General features: G+C 35.8%; 1 protein-coding gene across 2 annotated transcripts in view; it reads right to left on the bottom strand.

The window, feature by feature from the left end:
* MFS9 (major facilitator superfamily transporter 9) overlaps positions 1–9,049 on the bottom strand; it is a 50,397-nt gene extending 41,348 nt beyond the window's left edge. The window contains exon 1 of one of the 2 annotated variants that reach the window (XM_073982224.1): positions 8,479–9,049. The gene's annotated coding sequence lies outside the window, so the exon portion shown is untranslated. The remainder of the gene's footprint in view (positions 1–8,478) is intronic. The other variant, XM_073982225.1, reaches the window with a different exon arrangement.
* Positions 9,050–13,398: the final 4,349 nt, after the last annotated feature.

Consider the following 13,398-nt stretch of genomic DNA (forward strand, 5'->3'; position numbering starts at 1 on the left):
TTTTTTAACTTTTGTGGGGGAGGTACCTGAAAGAGTGGACCGATATGGCTTATCATCGAACTTAAACTACGTTTGCACAAAATATTACTAAGGCCACATTTTGGACTGAAACGGCAGATCCGTTCGAGAGTTATCTTATGCCCCAACCACTACACACGGTGTCATAGGGGTTTTTTGCACCTTTCAGCCTATTTTCTCGGGAAGTATGGACTTGCTCCTGATGAAATTTAAACCGTCGTATGGGGGGCAGTGAATATAAGTTGCTACAACAAAAATCAAAGCTATTCGAGAACAGGCCCTAATCTGAACTTTTCCGAAATTTTGTGTGGGAGGTACCTGAAGGAGTAAACCGATTGAGTCCATTTTGGAACCTCATCTTAGTCTAGTAGAAATTTCACGATGTGCAAAGTATGGACCAAATCGGTTACTCCCTTCAAGTGTTATCGTGCGCACGAATTTTCCGAACATTTACGAACGTTTGTGGGGGAGGTATGGTCCGAACTTCAACTAAGTTTGGACAAAATATTACGATAGCCAATTTTTGAACCAAATCGGCTCATCCGTTCGAGAGTTATCGTGCGCACCAGACAGCCAGACAGACGGAAGGACATTGCTAAATCGACTCTAAATTATTTGAAACACATTTCGTCCAAACATACTTGTGGTCTAAAACCATTATTTCGATGAGGCACATTTTGCCCGTTGAGGGTACAAAAAACATAAAAATGCATTCAATCGGTAGGGAACCTTATATGAGGCTATATCAAAGTGACAATCGGGAGGTACAGTTATATAGAAGGCTATACCTAAACATGGCTATACCTATGTTGACGGTTTGTAGTGGATATACTTTGTGACCAGTAGGAACCCCGAACCTGAAATTACAGGTAGTTCGGTCAAAAAATGTAGTTAAAATCCACAAAATACTGAAAATCGGGAGGTACCGTTATATGGGGCTATACATGGATCTATGTTGGCAGTTTATGATGGAGATGGTTTGTGATTACTAGGAACCTCAACTGTCAAATTACTGGTAGTTCGTACAACACTTTTAGGTAATATCTTCAAAATATGGATAATCCGGAGTTATATGGTGGCTACACCAAAACATGGACCTATGGTGGAGAACCCCAAACGTGAAATTACAGGTAGTTCGGTCAAAAAATTTAGTTTAATGGGGGCTATACCAAGAGGTGTTCCGATATAGCCCATCTTCGAACTTGACCTGCCTATGAAAGGCGAAAGACGACCGACAAAAAGACGCTCGGGTGCAACAATTTAGCGCTCTAGCTCAATTATTGCGAACGCTAGAGTGATTACAACAGACGGACATTGCTTGATCGTCTTAGAATTTTATCCTGATCAAGAATATATATACTTTATATGGTCGCAAATGATTAGTTCGATGTGTTATAATTGTTCCACAAACATCCCAGGCGGGACAGGGGAGACTTCTCTCATATCAATGAGTGCACCCCGATTCATATTAGCTCAATGATATGGGACCTACTGTTTATCGCCGAGTCCGAACGGCGTGTCTAAGACACCACTTGTACAGAAGATGTACAAGGCTGAAATGAAATACTCAGAAAATGTCGCTAACATTACTGAGGGCTATTTTGCCACCGTTGAAAAGTGTTTGAAGTTGACTGGCCGGGGAATCGAACCCACAACCTTTAGCGTGCAAGACGGGTGTGCATACCATTGCACCACGGTGGCACACAGTTCGATGCGTTACAAACAGAAAAATAAACTTAATATACCCTCCATACTATGCTGGAGGGTATAAAAAGAGGGAATATCGGCTTTGCCGACAGGGATGTACACTCAGACTATGTGAATTGAGATTTTCATCTACACCTTTTTCAGATGTAATTCGTAACGTTTTATTTTTAATTCGCGAATTCCATTTGTAATTCGAATTATTCTATTTGTAATTTAAATTATTCCATTTAAATTCGAATTATTTCATTTGTAATTCGAATTACTCCATTTGTCATTCGAATTATTCCATTTGTAATTACAAATACACCTTTATTTGTAATTCGAATTATTTCATTTGTAATATGAATTATTCTATTTGAAATTCGAATTATTTCATTTGTATTTAGAATTATTCTATTTGAAATTCGAGTTATTTCATTTGTAATTCGAAATACTCCATTTAAATTCGAATTATGCCATTTGTAATACGAATGATTTCATGTGTAATTTCAAATAAAATAACTCGAATTACAAATGGAATAATTTGAATTTCAAATGGAATAATTCGAATTTCAAATGGAATAATTCGAATTTCAAATGGAATAATTCGAATTACAAATGAATGAAATCGAATTACAAATAGAATAATCCGAATTACAAATGGAATATTTCCAATTACAAATGGAATATTTCCAATTACAAATAGAATAATTCGAATTACAAATGAAATTACAAATTACAAATGAAATGTAACGAATTACAAACAGAATTCTCGAATTACAATTGAAATGTTACGAATTACAACTAAACTGTTTCGAATTACATTTTAAAAAGGTGTAGAATAATTCGAATTACAAATAAAATAATTCGAATAACAAATGGAATAATTTGAATTGCAAGTGGAACAATTCGAATTACAAATGGAAATCTCGAATCACAAATGAAATGTTACGAATTACAAATAGAATTATTGAATTACAATTACAATAATTCGAATTACATCTGAAAAAGGTGTAGATCGAATATCAGCTACACAGACGAAATGTTTTTCTCCTCAAACATTATTTATTTGGGGGTTTTGTGACCTTTTTGGACGTACCAAGTAAAAACGCTCATTACAAATGTAATTACTAACACATTATTTCATCATAGGCATGTCGTCAGAAATATATAGTTATTGTTAGTCAGTAAACGTAGACGAATAAATTGTTGAAAACTTAGTTGCTGTCTTCAGTTAAATATCTATTTTAGTGGTCAAAAATTAATACTTCCTTTTTACAAGATAATGCTTATCATGTACATAGAAGTGCGGACCATGTTTGATAAAACTATTTTGAATCCCTTCAAAATTAACTTTTTACTAGTACAAGTTTTACAAAATTTAAATGTACCTCCAAATGGGATCTATAACAAAACATTGACCTACATTTATAATTGTTTGCAACTTTTCTTAAGCACTCTGAACTATAAATTTTACTTTATAGAAAATATGGCATACCACCCAAATGCTCACTTGAATTAATATTCCCCATTTGGGAATTTCACGCCACTGTGCACCGGACAGAAACCAAACTTTTTAAGGAACATCATAGAAATTGTATCTAGAATGTGCGAACATTATACCCATTAAAATCTAACAAAATATCCCCTGAAAATCCATTGATTAAAAAGTTTATTAACTCAAAGAAATTAAAGTGATTATAATGTTTCTTATCAGCAAAACAAATCACAAACAAACATTGAACCTATAACTGAAAAATAATCGATATTAATAGCGGCAATTTTTTTATGAGATGTTATAACACTTGATTTATGAGAAATAATATCTTAATGTGCACACACCTCTTTTATTATGTGGACCAAAAATAGATACGACATACATATATCAAGTCAGTACGTACGTATTTTTCTTGGAAAACGTATAACAGTTTTGATAAACTCAACATAGAAATTCTTCAAATTATTCTGATATAAACCATTGAACTGAAGATAGAAATCAGAAACGTTTACAAAATAATCTATATTAATAAAAGAGTAAAGTGATTGACTGACTGCCTTACTGACAGATTGATTCATACACGCCCAGACGAAACGGCTGATGCTAGAATTTTGAAATTTTGGATGTGGATCACTCTTGGTGGGTTTTTGGAAATTCGAACTAGAAGGGTACGAAAAGTACTAAATATGGTACCCTTTATATTAGGCAAACGGGAAGAGCTAGAATTCTGAAATTTGGAATGATGGTCGCTGGTAGGGAGTTAAGGCCTCGACACATAAGAAGTAATCGCATTCTTGCATAAAGTACAGTACACATTGTCAGTTTTGAATGACGATTTTTTGCAATTATCGATAACTGTCCAACCGTCCAGCAACCACAAAATATTTTGTGGTTGCATGATGAATGACAAAAATGAACGGCCACACTAGCAAGCACCAACAAAGCTGTCATTCAAAACTGACAATGTGTACCCAGCTTAAGTCATATCCGATAAAAGACTAAGGACCAAGTTCGACCTAATAAAAAGATTTCAGAATCACATATGAATTAGGTCGAACTTGGTCTTTAGTTATTTACCAGATATGACTTAAGCAAGAATGTGTCGAGGCCTTCAGAAAGATGTACCAAAGTGTTTTTGAAAATTCGACATATAAGTGTACGAGAAGTACTAAAAGTTACTAAATTGAGTACCAATTGTATATTTTCAACGGATATAGCTAGAATCTTGAAATTTGGTATGGGAATAAAGGATGGAAAGTTATGCTGATATAAGAAAATTGTTTTGAAAATTCGTACTTATGTGTACGAAAAGTACTAAATAGTACTAAATTTGGTACAATTTTGATTCGGATAAACGGATTGAAATTTGAATTTAAGATTACTGTTGGAGTGTAAGATTGAGATATGAAGGCATTTTTGAAAATTCGTACATATGTGTACGAAAAGTGCTAAGTAGTACTAACTTTGGGATTTGGGTGAACGGATAGAGCTGGAAATCTGCAATTTGGAACTAAGATTCCTTTTGGAATGTTGAATTGAGATATATATGTTGTTTTGGAAATTCTTACTTATGTATGTGTACGAAATGTACTAAATGGTACTAAATTTTACACAACTTGGATTTGTGCAAACGGATAGAAATGCAATCCTGAAATTTGGATTTAAGGTTACTGTTGAAGTATAAGATTGAGATATGGATGTAGTTTTGAAAATTCGTACTTATATGTACAAGGGTACTAAATTGTACTAAATTTGGTAACATTTGGTATTATTTTAACTGATAGAGCTAAAAGCTTGACATTTGGAAGGTTGAAGAGTTAATACAAGTAGGAGGACCTATGTGTACTAAATTTGGTACAATTAGGATTTAAGCTAACCGGTGGAGTTGGGATCCTAAAATTTTGACATAAGATTACTGTTGGAGTGTAGGTTCGAGATATGGAGGCAGTTTTGAGAATTTGTACACATGGGTACGAAAAGAGCTAAATGGTACTGCTAATTTTGTACAAATTGGATTTGAGTGAACGAACAGAGCAGGAATCCGGAGATTTGGAATTACTATTGCTGTTAGAGTGTAGAACTGCGATAGTTATGGAAAATCGCACTCATGGGTACAAAAAGTACTAAATGGTACCATATTTGGTACAATTTGAATATGCGTAAACGAATAGAGCTGGAAACCATGGGATTTGGAATTAAGAATACTGTTGGAGTGTGGGATTGAAGTAGTTTTAGAAATTCATACTTATGGGTACTAAATGGCACCACATTAGGTCCAATTTGGATTTGGGTGAACGAATAAAGCTGACCCTTGCATTTGGAACTAAGACTGCTGCTGGAGTGGAGGATTAAGATAGTTTTGGAAATTCGTAGTTATGAGTATTTGTGTGAACGGATACAACTGGAATCCGGAAATTTAGAATTAACATTACTGTTAGAGTGTAGTATTGAGGTAGTTTTAGAAATTCGTACTTATGGATATGAAAAGCACTAAATTATACCAAATCTGGTACAATTTGGATTTGGGTGATCGGATAGAGCTGGAATTCTGAAATTTGGAAATGAGGCTACTGTTGGAGTGTATGATTAAGGCACTTTCGGAAATTCGTACTTATGTGGACGAAAAGTTCTACATGGTACTAAATTTGGTGCAATACGTATTTGGGTGAACGAAAAGAACTGGAATCCTGAGATTTGGAATTAGGGCTACTGTTGGATTGATGTAGTTTCAACATTCGTACTTATGTGTACGAAAAGTACTAAATGATATCAAATTTGGTACAATTTAGATTTCGGTGATTGGATACAGCTGGAATCGTGAAATTCGGAATTGAGATTACTGTTGGAGTGTAGCATTGGGGTAATTTTAAAAATTCGTACTTATGGGTATAAAAAGTAAAAAATCCTGAAAGTTGGAATTAAGATCACTGTTAGAGTGTAGGATAGACATATGGAGTCACTTTTGGAAATGTGTACTTATCTATTCGAAAAGTGCCAAGTGAAACTATATTGTGCACCTTTGGTATTTGCTAAAATATGGAACTGGAATTCTGAATTTTACTATTAGGATCACTATTGGTATGTAAAATTAAAATAATAAAGAGAATTCGAAAATTAGTGCTTTTGTGTATGACATTGGCCTTAGGAATAAGTTATAGATGCGGTTATGGAAATACGTATCATAAATATGGTGAAGGGTTTTTAGAAATTTGAAAAGTACGAAAGTCCTAAAAGGTACTAAATATGGTACCACTTGTATTTGGCGAACCGGCAGAGTTAGAATTCTTAAATTTGGAATGAGGTCACTGATGGAATATAAGATAAATGTACCGAACGGCTTTCAAAAATTCGAAGTACAAGTGTACGAAAAGTAAAAAATGTACTATATATGGTATCACTTGGTATTATCTGAACGTATGGAGCTAGAAGCTTGAAATTTGAAATGAGAAATGTTATAAGGAGATGGTTTTGGAAATGAGTACTCATTTGTACGAAAAGTACTGAATGGTACTAAATTTGGTACAATAGGGATTTGGGTGAAAGGATAGAGCTTGATTCCTCAACTGTTCCCCACTCTGTTGGAGTGTAGGATTGTGGTAGTTTTGGAAATTCGCACTTATGGGCACGAAATATACAAAATGGTACAATTTGGATTTGAGTGCACCGATAGCGCTGGAATCAGGTTGTTTTGGAATTAAGGTTACTGTTGCAGTGAATGAATGATTGAGGTAGTTTTGGAAAATCGTACTAATGGGTAAGAGTACTTAATGACACTCAATTTGTTGTTGGGTGTAGGGACAGTGCTGGAATCTGTATTTTTTGGATTTAGGCTGAGTATTGGTGAGCAACGTTGGTCTCGCTGTTAATATGTAAGGGTGAGATACGGCTGATCTCTTTGAAAATCGAAGTATTGATTAAAATTGGTATAAGTGTGTATAGTAGGATATCTGATAGATATATGTATGGACCAAATCGGTCACTCCCTTCAAGAGTTATCGTGCGCACAATATTTCCGATCATATTTGAACTTTTGTCAGGGAGATATCTGAAGGAGTGGACCGATATGGGTTATCTTCAAACTTAAAGTAAGTTTGAACAAAATATTACGAAATAAGGATCGAATCGGCAGATCCGTTCGAGAGTTATATTGTGCTCCAAACACTACACGGTGTGTAGACATGTCACAAAAGGCACACTTGAGAAAATTTTTAAAATGTTGTGTCCAAATATTTGAACATGATTTAAATGTGATAGATATATTACGATGCGATGTTTGGGCCAATGTCAATCACTCCTTTCGATGGTTATCGTGCCCACATTGTGTCAGGTAACACCCCCACGAAAAACATTATATCGCTGAAAACAGGACCACAGTAAGTACTTTCGGTAAAAAATTGTAAACGATCCTCGAATCCTCGAACAGCCTTTAAAATACACATAAGCAAAAATGTTGTACTATTGTGAGGGAGGTACTCGAAGATGTTTTCCAATATAAACTTCCTAGAACTTGATATAAAATTTACGATGTGAAAAATTTCGTCAAAATCGGTTACTCAATACTCAGTCCGAACTGTTATCATAGCTGAAGCGGAGCAAGAAAGCCACCCGGCGAGGCTTATCCAGGCCTTTAGTTTTTTTTTTTTTGAGAGTAAATACCATGTTCCCAGTTAAGATTGGTTTATCATTCCAAATCTTATTGGCTGCTAAATACAATAAACATTTAGAGGATTGGCCATTAAAAGTTTAATTTACTTCAACAAATTCTAAAAATGCAAAAAAGGAATCATTTTTTGGCAGTAATATCAAATTAGCACTAAAACGATTGGCACCTAAAGCAAAACAACGGTTTATGCTTGTCAATGTTCTCTTTCTCCTGTCCCTTGATCCAACTTTAAAAGATCGTAGAACAGGATTTCAAACATGAATTGTTTTTAAAGATATCACTCATGTTTTTTTGTCATGCGCTTTTCATTAGAAGTACAAGAATGTCAGCATTAAGACAACAACTTAACTGCTTCTAATTACGCTAATTTGGCAACCATTCTAATTATATTAATGTTTGCCAATTAATTTGTAAGATGCAAGACACGCTTCAAACCAGCCTTTTTTGCAAATGCTAATATATTTATATGATTTTTACTATTCAAACTTGTTCACTTAATTTAGTTTATTTTTATTTTCTATAAGGAAATCACCACTAAAAGTTGTTTACTTTACACAGTAACTGGCTCTGATGATGGCTGGTTGTGGTGCATTTTGTTATGTTTCTTGTTTACCTTGAAAGAGTGCTACTGCTGCTGGCTGCAATTCTTCTATTAGTGCGAGGGGATTGTTATTACTGAGCTGATACAAGTTCCTGAACAACACTTTCTCGAAACTTATAGTTGTCGGTGGTTTCTTGCTTTTTTTTGATTTAACGGAATGTTTGAGCACAAACCACTTGAATTTTTCTAAGTATTTCTTGTGTTGGTCGGTTGGGTTGGTTGGTTTGTTTAGCTCCAACACTTACTTGTTGAATTCACACGTTATTAACCGCTATTCGCTTAAAATGCCGTCCTAAGCTTTCGAGTCACCGTCAACGACTGAAACTTAAGGTGCGTTGCTGGTTCGCACTGACTGACTGGATGTCTGATGGTTGACTGGCTGACTGAATATACAAATGTTTAACGTTTATTGCAAGAGTTTGACGCCGCAATTGTATTGCCATTAACAGAGCAGCGATGCTTGCCGAAATCGGCGCAACAACAATAAACCGTATCTTAACGCTGGCGCTACAGCTAATCGTTTTCAAACTCTACAACAATCTACATACAGCTGTTACTGCAGCTGTTTTCGAAACCCAACTACAACAGAGTCGTAGATCATCATTACAAAAGTAACGTTAAACTGTCGTCGTCGACGGCAAGCTTATCGTACGACAATTTTACTGCTACCGGTGTAGGTTTTTCTTTTACTCTGTCTGTCTCTGAGCGGACTTTCCTTGTCGTTTGTCGCCGCTGTCAATGGAATTGAGGTTTTTCTTTGCTCCACTATTGTGTTTGGTGAGGTTTTATGATCGTCTTGTGGTTTATCTTTTGTTGGGTGTTTTTGTTGTAGTGCTACTATTGTTTTTTTAGCTTATAAAACAGTAGCAATTAAATGAAAATACAAATTTTCGATTTAACACCGATTAGGCGACATTGATCGGTTATTTAGTTTTTTATGGGCTATGTATTATCGCAAACAAAAAAAAAAAACGATTAATGGATTGATTTTTGCTTACCCAGTGAACGGTTACAATAACACAAGCCTATAGCGCTTCTTCTTTCATCTTAAACGGAACCTATTGGACAATAGACTCTATGGAATGGTTCTAATCGCCTGAAATAAAGTAATGTAAATGATTATTGTTAGTTCAACTTGTGCGTAATGGCTCTCTTCCCTAGGCGCCACCATAAAGCGCTACTTTTAACACACTTTTTAGACAGTGAGGTAACGGGTGTATTAAGGCTTCGCACTGGGTTCGAAATCACATACCGAGAAAGGCTAAATTAATAACCTCCAAACGCATTGACATGCATACCCAGCAAAAATCCTCATTACAAACCTCCTTTCCCACCCATTATTTAAACAAGGACATGTCGCGCGACATATTTGGTTATTTTGTAACCACTGAACAAAGTACATTGGAACCACTGAAATAAGTAGATACTGAGTAGATTCTGACTACTTATTTCAGTGGTTACAAAATAACCAGATATTTCGCGCGACATGCCCTTGTTAAAATAATGGGTGGGAAAGGAGGTTTGTAATGAGGATTTTTGCTGGGTATGTTCACTTGACCAAATATGTCTTTTGGAAGCAAAATATTCACAAATTGTAGAAACATTTACATTCGTGGATGGGGAGGTGTTTGTGTACCGGGAGGGGGGGGGTGTTTGTGTACCGGGGAAGGTGTTTGTGTACCATGCTTAGACTAAACTTCCGACCACTGAGCATGCGATCCTTTAGCAAAATGTTGTTTATCAGTTGATGCATGCTCCCTATCACCATGTCGCCACCGGTCATAAATAGTTCGCCTGAATTGCTCCCTTGACCCCAATTTGGCTCCGGGGCATTTTCATCGCCCCCAATATTTGTAAGCAGAAGCTAAATCAAGAATGCATTCCCTTTTTCTCAGCACGCTTTCAGAATGAGTTACCACATTCCGTTCAGCATAACTGCAGAAGGATGTCCCTGCTACATGGCCTTCAGTTTGGTGATTTACCTACTAGAAAATTTTTCGGACTTCATTCCGACAGGAGTCTCCAGTTTTTAGCGATCATGTTTTTTCTTACGTGCAAAATGTGTCTCATCGAAATAATGGTTTTAGGTTTCAGATGATTTAGAGTTGATTTTGCCAAGTCCGTCCGTCTGTCTGGCTGGTTGGAGCGCACGATAACTCTCAAACAGATCAGCCAATTCGGTCCAAAACTTGGCCTTCGTAATATTTTGACCAAACATAGTTTAAGTTCGAAGATGAACCATATCGGTCCACTCCTTCAGGTAACTCCCCCACAAAAATTCGAAAATGTTCGGAAAAATTGTGCACAAGATAGCTCTTGAGGGGACTAACCGACATGGTCCATACTTTGCACATCGGAATATTTCTACCAGATATAAATAAGGTTCCAATATGGAATCTATCTGTCCATTCCTTCGGATACCTTCCACACAAAATTTCGGAAAAGTGTAGTTTAGGGTCTGCTCTCGAATCACTTTGGTTTTTTTCTGTAACAACTTGTATTCGCTGTCCCCATTACGACGGTACGAGTTTTTTCAGGGAAAAGACCATATGTCCTGAGAATATAGACCGAAAGTTGTAAAAACACCTATGGCGCCATGTGTAGTAGCTAGAGCGCACGATAACTCTCGAGCGGATTAGCCGAATCGGACCAAAATTTGGACTTCGAATCCCTTTGGTTTTTATTGTAACAACTTGTATTCGCTTTTCCCATTACGACGGTACAAGGTTTTTCAGGGGCAAGTCCATACTTTGTGAGAAAACAGTCCGAAAGTTGTAAAAACCCCGTGTGGCACCATATGTAGTGGCTGCAGAGCATTATAACTCTCGAACTGTTCACCCATTTTGGTCAAATGTGGGATTCGTCATATTTTCTCCAAACTAAGTTTCAGTTCGAAGATGGGTATTACTGGTCCACAACTTACGGTACTCTCCCCACAAAAGGTCAACATTTGTGTCTAAGTGCAGTTTAGGATCTGTTCGAAGATCCTTTGGAAATGTATACCGATGCCTTTCGATGTGGTCCTGCTTACATGGATATTATGTTTTCCGCGAACGGGTCCATGCTTCCCGGCACACTGGTCCAAAAGTTATACGATGAACCACTGAAATGACTAGTGGGCGCGATACCTATCTAAAATATATGACCCCCAAAATAAGATCCACTTCCATAATGGACTATGGCGGTCCATTCCTCCGCAACACTTTTGAACCATAATCCTAATCCACATTTTTGTTTGCAAGTTCAAATGTGCAAAAAGGGCTACGAAAGACCCAAAATATATTCGATCTGTCCGTAGGTGAAAGTTTCAATTCACATACCATAGTCATTACTTGGTAATTAAGTTTTTTGCCGGGTTATAATATTAAACATAAGGTACATACCTAAATACCCACGTATTCCCAAAGCGGTTTTGACCACAACAATAGAATGTATTCTTATGAAACTACCGAAATACGTCGAACTATACGCTAGACGCTCAGAGACCGTTGTTGTGGTAGGAAGGTGACTATTTTTATAGGTCCCGTCGTGAGTTAGGCATAGCTTTAATATCGGACTGTTATTCTATATTTTATTTTATTTTATTTTATTTAAGGGGTTGTCAAACAAAGTGTTGGTAAAGTGTCATTCCACGGTGTTAGTTCATATGCTATGTATCTGAAAATTATTAGGACCTTTTAAGGGTCACGCTCTTGTAAAAATAATATTCGAACATGCTAAACAGATGAGATTACAAATTATCATATCACCCATGCTTGCGTTGCATCAAACATTTTGTGGGGACCATGGTGGCGAAACAAGGAGTACCTTCAGTAAAAAAATCAAAACTACACTAATACCTTGATTTGCGTTAATGAGTAGTTCCTCAAACTTCAACGCAAATCGAAACACATGTTTCCACGTTCTTGTGTAAAGCATTTTTAATTGGTTCCAATTTTTTTTAGATTTTTTTCTAAATGTTGCACTAAAAATTTAAGCGAATGTGGTTTCTAATATTTAATGATACATGTGCTACATAAATAGTATTATTATTATTAGCATGTAAAGAACATCAAAATCAGTCCATTTACGAAAAACTTAACTAAAATATTATAAAAATATTTTTCATTAAACAATCGTCACATTATGCGATTTGCAGCATTTTTTCTCTGAGAGAAGCTGTTTTATTTTGGGAAGAAATAAAAAAAAAAACTTTTTTTTTTTTTTTGCCTTATTAAGGCGAAGGTCATTTTTAGAGTGATATTTGAATTAATTCTCTTTCGAGTTGAGCTATTTAGACCTAATAGGTACATTGAAAAATTAGGAATCCACCGAAGTCCCACACATTCAACCACTATGCTACGTTTCACGGGTGGTTAGACCGATCATCAGGCATATTGAATGGTGTTTTTTAGTGGGTGGACGAAGGCTAAGCTTGGAGACTAGCATTTATATCACAAATCATTCGAAATTTGTATATTCGAATTATTTATTTATTTTAATGTTAGTCATTTAATTCCAAACCTTTCCTATAGTCCGACTTGGCTGGTAACCCTATTTTTCAATGCTTTATTACAAATACTAAGGCAGCTTTTTTCCACCTTTATTTTATTTGTTCTTCTGTATCAGAAGATTTTGATCATCAATATTTGTCATCGGAATCTTTGACAAGTTGATGGTGGCTTAGAACGCTAAGACGCGTTCTTATATAATATTTCTTTATAACAATTAATTTTATCTTTTGTAAATTCCCGCTGCTATTTTCTAAATCTTTGGCCACAAACACTTCAATTGCTTTGGTTTTAAGTTTCTGATATCTGAGTAAATTTTAAAAATATTTTTCTGCGGTAATTAGATTGTCCCTCTTATGCATGTTCCGAGTCAATGCAAAATAAAAAATCGTTACTAATAGTCTTGTCGTATGACGACAAGACATTTCAAAGCCAAATACAT

This window comes from Musca autumnalis, unplaced genomic scaffold (assembly GCF_047663935.1).
Source record: "Musca autumnalis isolate F117 unplaced genomic scaffold, ASM4766393v1 scaffold_4, whole genome shotgun sequence".
Classification (NCBI taxonomy): Eukaryota; Metazoa; Arthropoda; class Insecta; order Diptera; family Muscidae; genus Musca; species Musca autumnalis.